Below are 16107 nucleotides of genomic sequence, written 5' to 3'. Positions count from 1 at the left end.
GCCCCATGTACAAGTCCCAATACTTCTTTGCGAAGGGAAGATGGGACATATAGTTTCCCCCCTTGCACCCACCAAGTGTTGGTTCGTTCCAAGCCAGTGGGGAGGAGATGGTGCTCCTCCTCCTGTAAGGAGGCGTCCCGGAGTCGCTGTTGGAATGCTTCCGGGATACCTTTGAGCGTAGGGGGGGTCTCCGGTTGGCGGGCTTGGGATCGGGTGGTGACGGCCAAGCCAGGGACTTCCCCTCGCTGTTCGGGAGTGAACAGGGAGTCGACGGGGCGATCGAAATCGTTGCGATACTGGGGAAGTCGTGACAAAGCATCAGCTAGGGCATTTTCTTTGCCAGGGACATGTTTGAGGGTGAACCGGAATTTTGCAAAAAATTGGGCCCACCGAATTTGTTTGGCATTGAGTTTTCTAGCTCCCTTGAGAGCCTCAAGATTCTTGTGATCTGTGCACACTTCGAACGGCAGCTCGGCCCCCTCCAAGAAGTGTCTCCATATGGTAAGGGCATGTTTGACCGCTGCTGCCTCCTTCTCCCAAATGGCCCAGTTGATTTCGGACTGGGAAAACTTCTTGGAGAAGTAGGCGCATGGCCTCAACCGTCCCCCCTCATCCCTCTGCAATAGGGCCCCGCCCATGGCTACATCCGAGGCATCCACCTGCACCACGAAGGGCTTGGTGCAATCCGGGTGAGCCAAAACGGGTTCGGATGAAAAAAGTAGCTTTAAACGTTCAAAAGCTTGCTGGCACTGGGGAGACCATTGCAGACGGGCTGAGGGGAGTGCGGCGCTAGCCCCCCTGTCCTTGGTACGCAACAGGGCAGTGAGGGGAAGCGCAACTTGGGCAAAGTTGGGAATGAAATTCCGGTAAAAGTTGGCAAACCCCAAAAACTGTTGAAGTTGGCGGCGGGTAGTGGGGGTTTCCCAGTCCCGCACCGCCTGGACCTTGGCGGGGTCCATTTCCAACCCTTGGTGGGAAATCACATACCCCAGAAATGTAATAGAAGGTTGGTGGAATTCACACTTGGACACCTTAGCATACAGTTTGTGCTCCCGCAGCCGCTGGAGCACTTCTCGCACTAGGCGCACATGTTCTTCCATGGTCTCAGAGTAAATAAGAATGTCATCGAGAAATACCACCACCCCCCGAAACAGTAAATCATGCAAAACTTCATTAATTAATTGCATAAAGACACTCGGGGCCCCCGAAAGTCCGAACGGCATGACCAGGTACTCAAACATCCCAAAACAACTGGAAAAGGCCGTTTTGGGTTCGTCTCCTTCTTTGATGCGAATGCGGTGGTAGGCTTCTACCAAGTCCAGTTTGGTGAAGATTCGGCCCTCCTTTAATTGTGCTAGAAGGTCAGGAATAAGAGGGAGGGGGTAAGCATTAGACTGGGTGACTGCGTTCAGTCTGCGAAAGTCAATACACAGTCTTAAATCTCCCGTCTTTTTCTTTACAAAGAAAGCTGGGGCTGAATAAGGAGCCTTGGAGGGGCGTATGAAACCCCTCGCCAGATTGACATCCAGATAGTCTCGCAATACAGTCTTTTCACTAGGGCTCATGGGGTAAACCTTTCCCTTAGACAGTTTGCCTTCCCCTACAATCTCGATGGCACAGTCCGTTTCTCTGTGGGGAGGCAGTTCGTCGCACTCTCTAACATCGAAAACATCAGTAAACTGCGAGTACTCAGAGGGTAATTGAGGAGAGACTGGGGCGGGGGACCCTACCAGTGCGGCGGCTGGAGTTCTGAGTACCCGTTCCTTGTCATGCAACCCACAGGGGTTTTCGGGGAAGGAAAGCACCCGTTTAACCCAATCAATGGAGGGATTGTGTCCCCTTAACCAGTTCATCCCTAACACCACAGGGGTTACAATAGGGGCGATGGTGAAATACAACCGTTCCCAATGTTCCCCCACGGACATAATCACGGCTGCAGTTCTGTGGGTCACAGGGCCCCGTTTAAAGTCACTCCCGTCCATTTGGGAAAAACGGAGGGGTCCCGGAAGCCGCTTGCGCCGGACACCCAACTTCTTGGCAGTTTCCTCATTTATCATGGTGCGGGCACACCCCGAGTCGACCAACGCGGGGACCTCTAACGGGGGACCCCCTTTGGGTAGGGACAGATGAACACGCACAAATACATTGTCCTCTTGGGCGCTTACCATCGGTGGAGCTCCTTGCACAACGATAGGGACGGTCTGCTGCGGAGCCCCCTCTACAGCAGACCGACGGCGTTTTTTGCCGGCTGTTCCCACTCTTCCTCCTCGCTGGAAGAGGGGGACGGGGTGGTGGCTTCCGGGGAGCCGTCCGAATCAAAGACGGTATTTGTAATCCGGGACCCCGATGGGACCGTAGAGTCGGAGGCCCCATCCTGGGGGCGCGCGTGGAGAGCGGAGGGTGCGCCGGAGCGCCGGCTCAGTGGTCCACTTCTGCGGCGAGGCTGGCTGTCGGCGGCTGGTTTCGTCGGCTCGGCCTGGGTTTGGCGGGGGGGGGTCGGACGGCCTGAGCGAGAGGGGCATTGCGATGCAAAGTGACCCTTTCCCCCGCAGATCAGGCAGACGCCGGCCTCGAACCGCTTGCGGCGTTCCGCGGCCGAGAGACCCCCGCCACCCCCTTGCCGGAGTTCCCGGCCACGGTCACCTCGGGGCCTGGGGTCTCGCCCAAGCCGTTGCTTGGACAAATTCAGGAGTTGTTTGCGATTCTCGATGTCAGCAGCATGGCGAACCCAACCTTCCACATCCGGGGGGTTCCCTTGCATGAAGGCCCAATGTTGGAGGTCTGGGTTGAGACCCTCCCTGAAACATTGTACCAAGGTAGCTTCACTCCAGTCCAGAATTCGGCTAGCCAGTGACTGGAACTCACTTGCATACTGCGCCACCGACTTAGTCCCTTGGCGCAGTTGCATCAGGGAGGCTTTAGCCCGCTCACCCAGAGTCGGGTCCTCAAAACGGTTTCGGAGTGCTACCATGAACTCGTCCAGGGTTCGCAGCACCGGCGAGCGGAGTTCATACTGCAACACCATCCAGGCAGCCGCCTCCCCTTGCAGTAAGGAAGCCACGTACTGCACCCGGGACTCCTCAGAAACGAAGGTTCGGCCTTGTTCCCGCATAAAAATGTCTACTTGGACCATAAAAAAGGTCAACTGGTCTCCCGACCCGTCATACGTGACTTTCAGGTCCCGACGGGCCGGGGGGGCAGGGGTTGCGGGCGGAACTACCGGCGCCCCGTCTGGGGGAGCACCGGCTGGAGGTTGCAACTTCAGCGCATCTAGGGTCGTGGCCATCTCACCCATTACGCGTTGCATGATCTCCATCTGCTCCTGCATAGCCCGGCGGTCTTCCTGCCACTGCTTTCGTTCTTCCTCCATGAGGGCCTCTTTGCGGGCCGGATCCCCTTCGAGTCCCGTGCTGGGGAAGGCCAACCGGCGATCCTTCGCCGCAGTCCGCGAGAGCGACCAGCCCTTGGGAGAGTCCAGCCAATAAGTAAGCCCCCGGGGACGTCCGTCCCGATCTTGGTCGGGGGCGCGATCCTTCGGTTTCTTTGGCTTGGCTCCCTCCTCCTTCGGGTCCGGCTTCTCCGGCTCGTCCGGTTCCTTGGGGGCATCGGGGTTAGGGGTGGTGTCCTCGTCGGCTGACATTCTGTCCAAAGCGGTACAGCTGCAGTCCGAGAGGCAAGGACTTGCAACTTAATGTGAGAGATCCCCCTCTCTGAGTTTGCTTCTCCAAATCAGTTGCTCAGACGTTGATACAGAAACAATAGATTTATTGAAGCCTTCAGGAGATGAGACAGGCACAGGTAGAAAGTTGCAAGTGAGGGGCTATACGGGTTTACAGAATATATTGACTCCAGGGCACTGGGGCACTGGGGTTCACACTTATTGTTATGGGAAGTTACAAGCTTGGCATAATACAAAACATCAGACGGATCCCAGGAAGTCTGGTGCGGCTATCACACTTCCAAGGCCGCACCGGCCTGAGGGAGTACTGGCAGGAAGAACAGCGGGGGGGAAGATACATGGGCCATCAGGCCCGGCGCCTGAGACCAGAAGGTGTGAACTGCTTTTACGAGTTCACTGATAACACCGCAGGTGATGGAAAGCAGAGACACAAAGACAGAGACCCTCACACCAGGTACCTCTAGGAAGCCCACAAACAAGACGACGGCAGCAGCATTACCCTGCCTCCATTCCACAGCACCTCATATAATAGGCATGCTCCTCTGATCCTGGAGAGAATAGGGATGCATCATGTCTAATATCTATTTTGTCTAGAAGCCATGAATAGCCCTCTCCTCCATGAACATGTCCACTCCCCTCTTAAAGCCCTCCAAGTTGGAAGTTCCAAGTTCATACATCATGCTTCCCATCTAGAGGACTACCAGGTGGGAGTTTTTCTGCAGCAGCCTCCATGTAGAGCAGTAGTTCTCACTCGGCAGCACAGGGAGAGCCACGTTCACAATGTCCCAGGTTCAATCCCCACGTTCACAATGGCAAAGTCACATCTGCTTCCATCCCTAGCATGAGGTCCTGCCCCTCAAGGAGGCTGGCAGGTTACCTGTTCCTTTGGTGGGGGCTGCTTCAAGGTAGGAAGCACCTGCCAGCCACAAGCCCCACTGGACAAGGGCCTTGCCCACATTCCTGAAGCATGGGGCAGGTGCCACAGTGGGGTTCAGTGCACAGAAGGGCCACGGGTGGTATGTCAGCCACCTGTGGCTCCCGAGCCACTGAGTAGCATGGATGTAGAGGGTGATATTGGAACATTAAAGGTAAAGGTAGTCTCCTGTGCAAGCACCGGGTCATTCCTGACCCATGGGGTGACATCACATCCCGACGTTTACTAGGCAGACTTTGTTTACGGGGTGGTTTGCCTTTGCCTTTCCCAGTGATCTTCCCTTTGCCCCCAGCAAGCTGGGCACTCATTTTACCGACCTCAGAAGGATGGAAGGCTGAGTCGACCTTGAACCGGCTGCCTGAAACCAACTTCCGTTGGGAGGGGGCATGGCTCAGTGGTAGAGCATCTGCTTGGCATGCAGAAGGTCCCAGGTTCAATCCCCAGCATCTCCAGTTAAAGGGAACAGGCAAGTAGGTGATGTGAAGGACCTCTGCCTGAGACCCTGGAGAGCCGCTGCCGGTCTGAGTAGACAATGCTGACTTGGATGGACCAAGGGTCTGATTCTGTATAAGGCAGCTTCATGTGTTCACATGGGATCGAACTCAGGTTGTGAGCAGAGCTTTCGACTGCAGTACTGCAGCTTACCTCTCTGCACCACGGGGCTCACTACTGGAACATTAAGACATCATAAAAAGTAAAAGAAGTAAAATGCAAACTGCAACAACCTTTTGGTACATTGTGGGGCAGGTCAGTACAGATGTTTCCTGTCTGCCTTTTGAGAACTTTATGGAGTTTGTCTAATATACCACTAGATGGAGCTGGCTGTCCACTCTGTGATATAGAAATGTTCTTCACAGGAAACAGTGTCTGGATGAGAATTACAATTACAGGATTGTGCTGCTTATCCTGACAACGTTATGTTTGGGGCCTGTAGAAGAGTACAGATCTCTGAACAAAGTGTTTTATAGTTCTAACCCAGAATCACGAGAAGAGTGCTGGTAGTTACAGACTGTTCCTTGGGGAGGGGGCTTGAAAACATCAGTGTATGACCCTTGTGGGTGAAGTTAGTTGTGGGAGGAACAAGGGTTTTGATCTGTATCTGCGCAATTATGGGGAGGGGCCGTGGCTCAGTGATAGAGCATTTGCTTAATATGTAGCATGTCCCAGGTTCAATCCTCAGTATTTCCAGTTAAAAGAATCAGGTAGCAGACTTTTCCTGAAGCCCTGGAGATCCACAGCCACTCTGAACAGACAATATGGACTTTGATTCTATATAAGGAAAGCTAGATTAAATTTAGATGAAGGTAGAGTGAAAATTGGGGGGGAAGAACATTAATAATTTGAAATATGCTGATGATACCTCATTACTGGCAAACAATAGTGAAGACTTGAAATTGTTGGAATATGCAAGGCTGTCATATTAGCTGTGACAGGCAGACTTAGATGGAAGGGATCTAACTGTCAACCATAGGCTGATGCAATGGCCTGGAAAGCCCCTAGGAGGCCTGATTATACTGGCCAGATCCAGTTGAGGCCAGAGGCTGAGGTGTGGTGTTGCACCTGGATGGTGACTAAGCATGTATTGCTAATTGATGCCTGGAGGTGGCATTGTATATAAGTGTAAGACTGTGAGTCTGTGTCGGGAGTTAAGGTGGAGAGAGTGTGTATATAGCACTGTAAATAAACAACTGCATTTCTATAAGCTCTAGTGGTTCTGGTGGTCATTCCTGGACGTTGGCACAATCCGCCAGCTCTCGCGTCAGGGCTATGGGCCCAGTCTGCTACGCCTCACGGGACTAGTGGGAGTAGCACAGCAGCATCCAGGATTCCAGAAGCCATAGCAGCTAAGGAAGCAGTGGGAGGTTGAGTGGCGTTATGGCTCAATCTCAGTTACCAGTGGAAAAGCTGACCTCAGACAACTATGCTACATGGTCAGTGAGATTGGAACATTATCTCAAGTGGGAGGCTCAGTGGGCAGACGTAGAGCTTGTGCCTGTAACTGCGATAGAGCGGGAACGGGACAGTAAGGCTCTAGCTAATATAATTCTGTCAGTAGACAATAGCCAGTTAGTCTACGTGGCAGGGAAGCCAAATGCTCGCGAAGCGTGGGAAGCTCTGAAGACCATACATCTTCGGACTTCAGCCGGGACTATCCTCTCATTAACACGGAGGCTGTACAGAAGCCATAAATCTCCCTACACGCCTGCAGCCGAGCACCTCAGGGATCTAGTGGAGATATTCAGACAGCTAGAGCTGAGGGGGAAGAATTACTCTCCAGAATGCATATCATGTTGGGGTCATTGGATGACAGCTACCATGTGTTAATAACATCCCTGGAGGGTATGGACGCGGCACAGTTAACACCTGAATATGTCTCGGGACGGATCCTTGAAGACGAAGCAAGACGGTGGGAGAGCCAGGACCAGATGGCCGCAGCCCAGGCGAGACCGCATCAGGAGATAAGAGCAGCTCATCAATCCACAATCCGCCAGCTCTCGCATCAGAAATGATTACTAAAGGGAGACTGCAACCAAGAAATTAGAAGGAGTTTGAGACTGGGAAGGGCAGCCATGAAGGAGCTAGAAAAGACTCTGAAGTGTAAGGATGTGTCACTGGCCACCAAGATCAAGTTAATTCACTACATAGTATTCCCCATTATTTATGTATGGGTGTGAATGCTGGACAATGAAGAAAGCTGACAGGAAGAAGGCAGATTCCGATGAAATGTGGTGTTGGAGGAGAGTGTTACGGATACCGTGGGCTGCCAAAAAGACAAAACAGTGGGTTCCAGGTCAAATCTCTAGAAGCTAAAATGACCAAACTGAGGCTATTGGTCACATTATGAGAAGATAAGTTTCACTGGAATATACCATAATGCTAGAAAAAGTCAAAGGCAGCAGGAAAAGAGGGAGACTGAACATGTGATGGATTGCCTCAATCAAGGAAGCCCCGGCCCTCCGTTTGCAAGACCTAAGGCAGGCTGTTAACGACAAGATGTTTTGGAGGACATTGCTTCATAGGGTCGCCATGAGTCGGAAGCGACTTGACGGCACTTAACACAGAAGGCAGCTTCATGTACTCGTGTGTTATAATTAAGGCCATCCCTGCGCAGAAAACTGGTTTGGAGTGGGATGAGGTGGAGTGGGAAACTCCCTTTTCATTAGGTGTGTGGTCTGGTTCACTTCAGGGCATCCAGGTCCATTTGCTGTCCAGAGGGCCACAATGAAGGGCATACACCTTACCAGTGGCCATGGCGTAAAGAGCCAGCTCTCCCTGAAAGCATCTCTCCCTCCCCCCTCCCCCAGTTGATCTTTGGGAAAATTACAATATGTATGTGAGGGTCAGGACTTTTAGTTCTTCCCACAGCTAGCTGTCTGGTTTCCTGGCAATTAGAATTCTCATAGAAGAGGGATTTGTGACACTCACACAATATATTTGGTGGTTTTAGCTGTCTCAGCCTTGGGTGTGAGCAAAGGATGAACTCTTCCTAGTAGCATCTGCACGCAGATGGCTGCAATAAATATATTTGCTAAATAAAACATTTCAACCTCACCTTTCCTCAGGGAAATACTTAAAACTTTACAGCAGGGGTGGGGAACGTCAGGCCCGGGGGCCGTATAAGGCCCGCGAAATCATTTGGTCTGGCCCTTCATGGGTCCTGGCAGATCTCTAGCTCAGAAGGATGTAAGACTGGCGATCCGCTCCCCTCCCGCGGACAGGAATAGCCTCTATTCAAGGCAGATGTGAGTTTGTTTCGCCGAGAAAAGGAACCTTTTTTCCCCCTTGCAAAAGAGTTGTTAGCTATGGAGCTGCTAGGACCGCCCAAGAAACTATGTTAGCCCTTTCCCACCCGGGCGGTGTGGCAGACACTCGGAGCCATCTCCGATCATGCCTCTTGGCTAAATGTTTGACCAAATATAGCAGGCTAATTTTTAAGTTGATAATTTTGTATGGCCCGCGAATGATGTTATAAATATCCAAACGGCCCTTGGCAGAAAAAAGGTTCCCCACCCCTGCTTTACAGAGTAAAACCACATAAAGAAAACCCCCCCAAATATTCACCCCCTCCCAAAAAAAAGGTGCCTGCTGTCCATACCCTATCAAACAAATGAGGCTTGCTGCCCCTCTTGAAGATCTCCAACGAAAGACACCTTTCGTCTCGTTATCATTTTTTGTAAAGTAGCAAAGCCATCCGAGTAACTACTTAGAAGGCATATGGTGTCATACAGCTCTTGGGTCCAGCATAATGACTAAACCACTTTCAGAGATGGATCTGATGGTGAGCTCATAGATGCTGGATTGCCCCATGGGCACTTGGGGCTCAAGTGCGGTGTCTTCCTTGTCTTGCATGAGGATGTTCTGTCATCTTGACTGGCTTCAAGACTCAGGGCTGAATGGCTGTGGGGCATTTACATTGGAATGGCTTCTGCCCCAGAAGGTCGGACCAGAACCAGTTGAAATTAAATCAGAAGAATTTATGTCTAGACATTAGGAAGAATTTTCTAAAAGAGCGGTTCCTCAGTGGAACAGGCTTCCTTTGGAGGTGGTAGGCTCTCCTTCCCTGGAGGTTTTTAAGCAGAGGCTAGATGGCCATTTGTCAGCAAGGCTGATTCTGTGACCTTAGGCAGATCATGAGAGGGAGGGCATCTTGGCCATCTTCTGGGCATGGAGTAGGGGTCACTGGGTGTGTGTGTGGGGGGGAGGTAGTTTGGAATTTCCTGCATTGTGCAGGGGGTTGGACTAGATTACCCTGGTGGTCCCTTCCAACTCTGTGATTCTCTTCTATGCTACTTGGACGTGCACCATTTCCAAGGTAGATGAGAGCTGGGAAGTGGTGCTAATCCATCTGTATCTTCAGTTGATTAAAACTCATAGCTGTGAGTTTCAGCTCCATGAGCATGCCAGTCAAGAGTCACCCATGTCCAGGAAGCCAGTCAATGCCATGGTGAAGGATGAGGGGAAGGAATCACCAGTGCAGCTCATGATCAAGGCCTCTGCACTGGAAACTCGGGGGGAGGGGCCATGGCTCAGTGGTAAAGCATCTGCTTGTCATGTAGAAAGCCCCGGTTCAATCCCCGGCATCTCCAGTTGAGGATCAGGTAGTAGTTAATGTGAAAAACCTCCGCCTGAGACCCTGGAGAGTCACTGCCAGTCTGAGTAAACAATACTGACCTTGATGGACTAATGGTCTGATTCAGTATAAGGTAGCTCCCCAGGTACTTTCCAGGCTGATTACATCATCCTTAGATCTTTCTGATCTAACCTGCACCTGTCAAACTAACTGACAGACTTGTAATCTTGACACTCCTTCTCAAGGATTTCAGATTAGTTTGATTAGTTTCGTGAATCTATTACAATCCACAATTTTTGTAAATAGATCTGCCACATTACCAGCACTGGCACACTTTACAATACATACCAAGCCTTTGTTCACAGATTCAATTACATTGACATATCTTATTCTTATATGCTTACTTCTGCCTTTAAAGTTTTGCTCAGTCGCAAGTTGTAGCGCTGATTGACTGTCAGTATACACCTTTACTGGTAATTGTACAGACACATTGAGTTCTTTCATGAGATAGACAAACCATTCCACCTGGTTTATACATTCACTCATAGCACTATATTCTGCTTCACATGAACTCATGGCTACAAATGACTGTTTTACAGATTTCCAATGTATGGGTGTTTCACCAAAATATAACACATACCCGGTCGTTGATTTTGCGTTCCCCTGATCTGCCCATGATGCATCTGCATACGCAGTCAGTTCCCCATTACATGCATTCAAGCATAACTGTTTGTTCACAGATCCCTTCAGGTATCTGAGTACACGCTTAGCTGCTTTCCAGTCACTCTGCTTTGGTGACATATTTTTCCTGCTCAGGCAATGTACCGCCTGATATATGTCTGGGCGAGTCCAACAAGCAAGATATAACAAACTTCCTATCAGGGACTGATACAGAGATTTGTCACACTCTTCTTGTTCCTGAGACTCTTCACACAAATAACCTGTGACCATTTGGGTTTCAGCTGCATTAGCATCAAGCATGCTAAACCTTTCCAGCAACTGTTTTATTTTTTTTCTGTTTGAGACAAGTAAAAAACACCTTTACTGTCCCTGTTTATTTTTACCCGTGGAATCACATCCAGGTGCAGCCAATTTACAAACTGCCACCTGGTAGATTAGAGTGAGAAACCTTGAGCTATTGGCTTGCTTCCAGTTCAGCCTTCCTTGCTCTGAACCACAATAGCTTTTCTCTTTCATTGTCAGCTACTATTCTTTCATAGCTGCCAGGTTCACCATCATCCATATTGTAAACATGATCACAATCACCAAAGCCATATCTTTGTGGAGGTACCCCCTTATTACTTCTTTCTGACCGTCTGACCACTGTGCCACTAGACTCCCCTCCTTCTGGAGTCTCAACCTTTACTGTTTCCCTGCTTGCAACAGCTTCAGGAAAACACTTTCATCTGCCTCTGGCTGTCCATTAGCCGGCAATAAAACTTCTTTAGAAACCTCCTCATTGCCATGTAATCTTGGCCAATTAAAAGATTCTCCGAAATTCACAGATTTGCTAAAAGACACCTGGTTCTGATCATTAGCAAAGCGATAAGATTTTGCTGCATTCTGATATCCCAGAAAAATCAGCGGTTTGGATTTCTTGCCACCTGCTCTGCGGTTCTTTAAAGGTATATTCACCCAAGCCTTTGTACCAAACACTCTTAAATGCTTTAAAGAGGGATTTCTATTGTACAATGCCTTGTAGGGAATATTGTTGATGCTGGAGGTCCAAAGTCTATTAATCAAATAACAAGCCACCTTGATGCCTTCCCCCCAGAACCTGGGTTTTAGATTAGCATCCTCTATCAAAGCTTGCAACATTGACTTTAGATAACCAATCCTCCTCTCAGCCACACCATTCTCCTGAGGAACACAGGGATTAGCCAATCTGTGCTCAATTCCCTTGCTCTCTAACCACTGGGTAAATGCACTAGAGACAAATTCATCGCCTCTGTCAGATTGTATACTGGATATCTTGAGGTCTAGCTGCCTTTCCACCCTTTTAATCCAATACTTAATGGTTTGACATGCCTCACTTTTCTGCTTCAGCAGATACACCCAGCCATAACGAGAGAAATCATCCACAATGCATAAAGCGTACCAGTTCTTAGACACACTCTCAGGAAATGGACCACAGAGATCTAAATGAGCAATTTGCAGAGGTCTGGTTGCCACCCTTTGGCTTACCTTAGCCACTGGACTACGTCTGCTTTTAACAGATTTGCAGACAGTGCAATCTAGGAAAGAATTACACCCATTCAACTTAATGTCATCCTTCCCTAACACACTCAGGGTTTTCTTTAGAATGGAAAAGGAGGCGTGGCCAAAACGCCTATGTAGAAGGTGTATGCACTCATTATGTGGATTTCTATTCACAGACTCCACTACCATAGAAGTTTCTCCTGTCCTTCTATGCACCACATAGACATCTTTTTGCAAGTGCCCTTCTAACATTACAACCTCCCCCTGGCTTATCTGGCAGGTGTTTCCTTCAAACTGCACCTTAAAACCAGTCTTAGCCAGCACAGAAACACTTAGCAAACTATACTGTAACTCAGGCACACAAAGAACATCCTGAAACTTATGCTTTAACTCTGTGAAAAACACCTCTCCTTCAGAGTGTACCTTTAAGTGTCTCCCATCTGCCAGACTTGCATAAGACTTAGCAGACTGCTTTTGGTTAACCAACATGGAAGCTTTGTTAACAAAACATGTACTTGCCCCACTGTCCAAGAGCCAAATGTCCTCTTTGTCTCCAGCCTCTGCCAGCACAACAGCAGTGTAAGTTCCATTCACTGACTGTCTCTTTGATTGCTTATTCCTGGCCAACTGGGGACAATTTCTTTTCAAATGTTGTGAGGACCCACAGAGAAAACACTTTCTGATGAACATCACGCATTCCTCCTCTTGCTTGTAGCTCTTACTCTTCCGGTCTCCCTCACGTGCTGGCGTCTGAGCCATCTGCGCAGAGTAGAACGCTGCCCCTCCTCGTGGGTTGTATCTCTGCTGGGCTGCTGTCGTCGGCGTTGGCTGTGAATTGCCTCCCTGCCTGGGTTGTTTTGCACCGACCTGCACGGCACTTGACTCCCGTGATGACTCCGACGTTCCTCTCGGGTGAACTATGAACTCCTGGGCTGCAGTCATCTGCTTACGTCCTTCCTCCCGTCGTTCCTCTTCTTCCAGAATTCGTCCCGTCAAGTGTTCATAAGTTAATTGCCCTGCTGCCAGGCTCTCCAGCGAGGTTGCTAAAACATCAAAGCTCGCATCCAGAGAACTCAAAAGCAAATACACCCGGTCCTCCTCAGATATAACTTTTCCCCTCAACTCCAGCTGTCTAAACAACTCTGCTAGGGTCTTCAAGTGGGCTGCTGCCGGCGTGTGCAGTGATTTATGGCATCTATAAAGACGCCTCATTAGTGCTAGCAGCGTGCCAGCTGAGTCCCGGAGATACACTGCTCGCAGACTATCCCATGCCAACTTTGCATGCTCTTTGCCAACAACAAAAATAAGCTGGTCATCTCCCACCGTCAAGGTGATATTGGCAAGGGCTTTTATGTCCTTGGCAATCTCGGCTGCTGTAGTAGGGAGCCTTTCCACAGCATCCCATAAATCTTCCCTTTTCAGATATTGCTCCAACCTCACAGACCAAACGTGGTAATTCTCTGAGGTGAGTTTATCCACTGGGATAAAAGATTGTGCCATTGTTACTCACACACAGCCGTCACTTCTCTAGTAGCTTCTGAAAATCCTGGACTCTGCTTATCTACCACCACACATAAAACCTGCGCAGTGTAGCAGAAACACTCCTGTAACGTAGAGGAGCTGGGCCCATAACCCTGACGCGGAAGCCAAGCGGATTAGCAGTCTTGTCCAGGATACCCATCAGAAAGTCCACGGCCACATAGAAAAAGTGTAGTTTATTTGTACAGTGCAGAAATATATACAGATACTCCTTTCACACTCTCCGCTCATAACATCCCGCATAGAACTGCGGTTTCACTTCAATATATACACCTGGTGATTGCAACCACCAATCACAGTAGATATCCAATTATCCTGGCATTGCTACTGCATTGCATCAGCCACCTGGCTATAGCTGGATCAGGCCAGCTTTCTCTAGCTCCCCAGGTACTTTCCAGGCTGATTACATCATCCTTAGATCTCTCTGATCTAACCTGCACCTGTCAAACTAACTGACAGACTTGTAATCTTGACATTCTCTTTGTGGTTTATAGGATTTTTGTTCTGTTGGGATGGGGGGGGGATTCTTCTGTCTTTTCTTTCTGCTACATTACGGGTCTGCAAACTGCGGCTCCCAAGCCGCATGTGGCTCTTTGGCCCGTTTAGTGCGGCTCTCCGAACTTGGTTCGGAGCCCCTGCTCTCGCGCCAGCAGCTGGGCTGCGGAGCCGCGTGCCTGAGAGAGAGAGAGAGAGAGAGAGAGAGAGAGAGAGAGAGCACGAGAGAGCAAGCGAGCGGGCGCGCTGTCTCTTCCCTCCCCCCCGGTGGAGAATGGCCAGGTCCCCCTTTCCCTTGTCTCAATGGTTGGGAGGCTAAAGCCTCCCCTCCAGCTGCGCGATTGCTGGGCGGGCGGCTAGGCAGTTCCTGCCCCCCCTCCTATCAGCTGTTGGGCGAGGCGGGCTTCCTTTGGTAGACCTGGCCTCCGGCTGAGTCCCATTGGGAGGCCATGTCTACCCATTGGCTTTCTTGGCGGTAGACCTGGACTCCGAGGAGGGGAAAAAGTCCCCCTTCAGAGGCCAGGTCTACCAGTTGGCTTCTATGGGCCTCTGGAGGCCAGGTCTACTGCCAAGAAAGCCAGTGGGTACACCTGGCCTCCCAATGGTACTCAGCCGGAGGCCAGGTCTACCAATAGGCTTTTATGGCGGTAGACCAGGCCTCCAGACGAGGACTCCGGACGGGGAGGGGGAAATGGCAGGGACTTACAATTTAATTTTTATCAATAAATAAGATCACTATTAAGTATGATGTCAAGTTTTATTCAGTGTACCTATAGTTTAATTAAGACTTAAAACTTTAATTAAAGTTTATTAAGTTAATAAACAGTGTACCTACCTATATAGTTTAAGTTTAAGAAATTTGGCTCTCTAAAGAAATCTCAATCGTTGTACTGTTGATATTAGGCTCTTTTGACTAATGAGTTTGCCGACCCCTGACCTAGACAAGTGGGAGGTGAAACTACTTGATGAGATTTGTAATAGCATAACTTCTTTATATTCAAGTTGTCGTAATGTCAAGTGCATGCCACTGATACAAGGCTTTATTTTTGTTAACTTGTCTGACTGAGTAGGTGTAAGACAGCTGACTGGTATTTCAGCTAAACACAATGGGGATGTTATTTAATATTCTGTTAGGTCATGGTGTGCTTTTTTTTTTTTTTTTTTTTTGATATGTGGGTTTTTCCTCTGTTTCCTCCTAAGACATTTATCTGGCATACAATGAAGGTCCCTCAAATGATGATGATATTGTTGTTGTCGTTTTAAATCCCCAGCGTGGTGTAATGGTTAAGAGCAGTGGACTCTAATCTGGAGAACTGGGTTTGATTCCCCACTCCTCCACATGGGTGGCGGAGGCTAATCTGGAGAACTGGGTTTGATTCTCCATTCCTCCACATGAAGCCAGCCGGATTAGCTTGGGCTAGTCACAGCTCTCTCAGCCCCACCTACCTCACAGGGTGTCTGTTGTGGGAAGGGGAAGGGAAGGTGATTGTAAGCCAGTTTGATTCTTCCATAAGTGGTAGAGAAAGTCGGCATATAAAAACCAACTCTTCTTCTTATCCCCTCCATAAGCACCTCTTATGGAGAGGCTGTGTCTGAGTGGTTGAGTACCTGCTTTGCATGGGGAGTGTGTGTTTCAATTCCCAGAATCTAGGGTTAAACGGTTAGGTAGCAGGTGATAGGAAAGACCACTACCTGAGACCCGGGGGTACTGTTGTCCGTCAGGATAGACTGTCATGAGCTTGATAGACCAATGGTCTGATTCGACATATGGCACCTTAATATGTTCACCATTAACTTTGTGAGCAGTGGTGTCTAGAAAAACATTTTTGAGGGCTTCGGTTCAGAACATAAGAAGAGCTCTGCTGGATCAGGCCAGTGGTCCATCAGGGCCGGCATGCTTTTTCACACAGGGGCCAACCAGTTCCTCTGGAGGCCCAACAGCAGAGCTTAGAGGCCCCAGGTGACTTGACTCTATTGTTGAGTTAATAAATAAATCTGTAAAAGCTAAAATAAAAAATAGTAAAATACAGTAAAATATTAATATGACATGTAAGTTTTAAATTAATTTAGCATCTTTATCATCATAACTGCAGCGAACTTTATATACAAAAGCACCTAACCTAGTGACATGACTTGTGTTTTGTGGATTTTCGTCAGAGAGGAGTTTTTCAGGTCGAGTTTTTTCCAGAA

General features: G+C 49.3%; 1 protein-coding gene across 1 annotated transcript in view; it reads left to right on the top strand.

Moving 5' to 3' along the window:
- Nucleotides 1-16107, top strand: part of RTEL1 (regulator of telomere elongation helicase 1) — a 157696-nt gene that overhangs the window by 39620 nt on the left and 101969 nt on the right. The window lies entirely within an intron of this gene.

Source organism: Euleptes europaea, chromosome 2 (genome assembly GCF_029931775.1).
Source record: "Euleptes europaea isolate rEulEur1 chromosome 2, rEulEur1.hap1, whole genome shotgun sequence".
Lineage (NCBI taxonomy): Eukaryota > Metazoa > Chordata > Lepidosauria > Squamata > Sphaerodactylidae > Euleptes > Euleptes europaea.
This window is presented reverse-complemented; position numbering and strand designations above follow the sequence as displayed.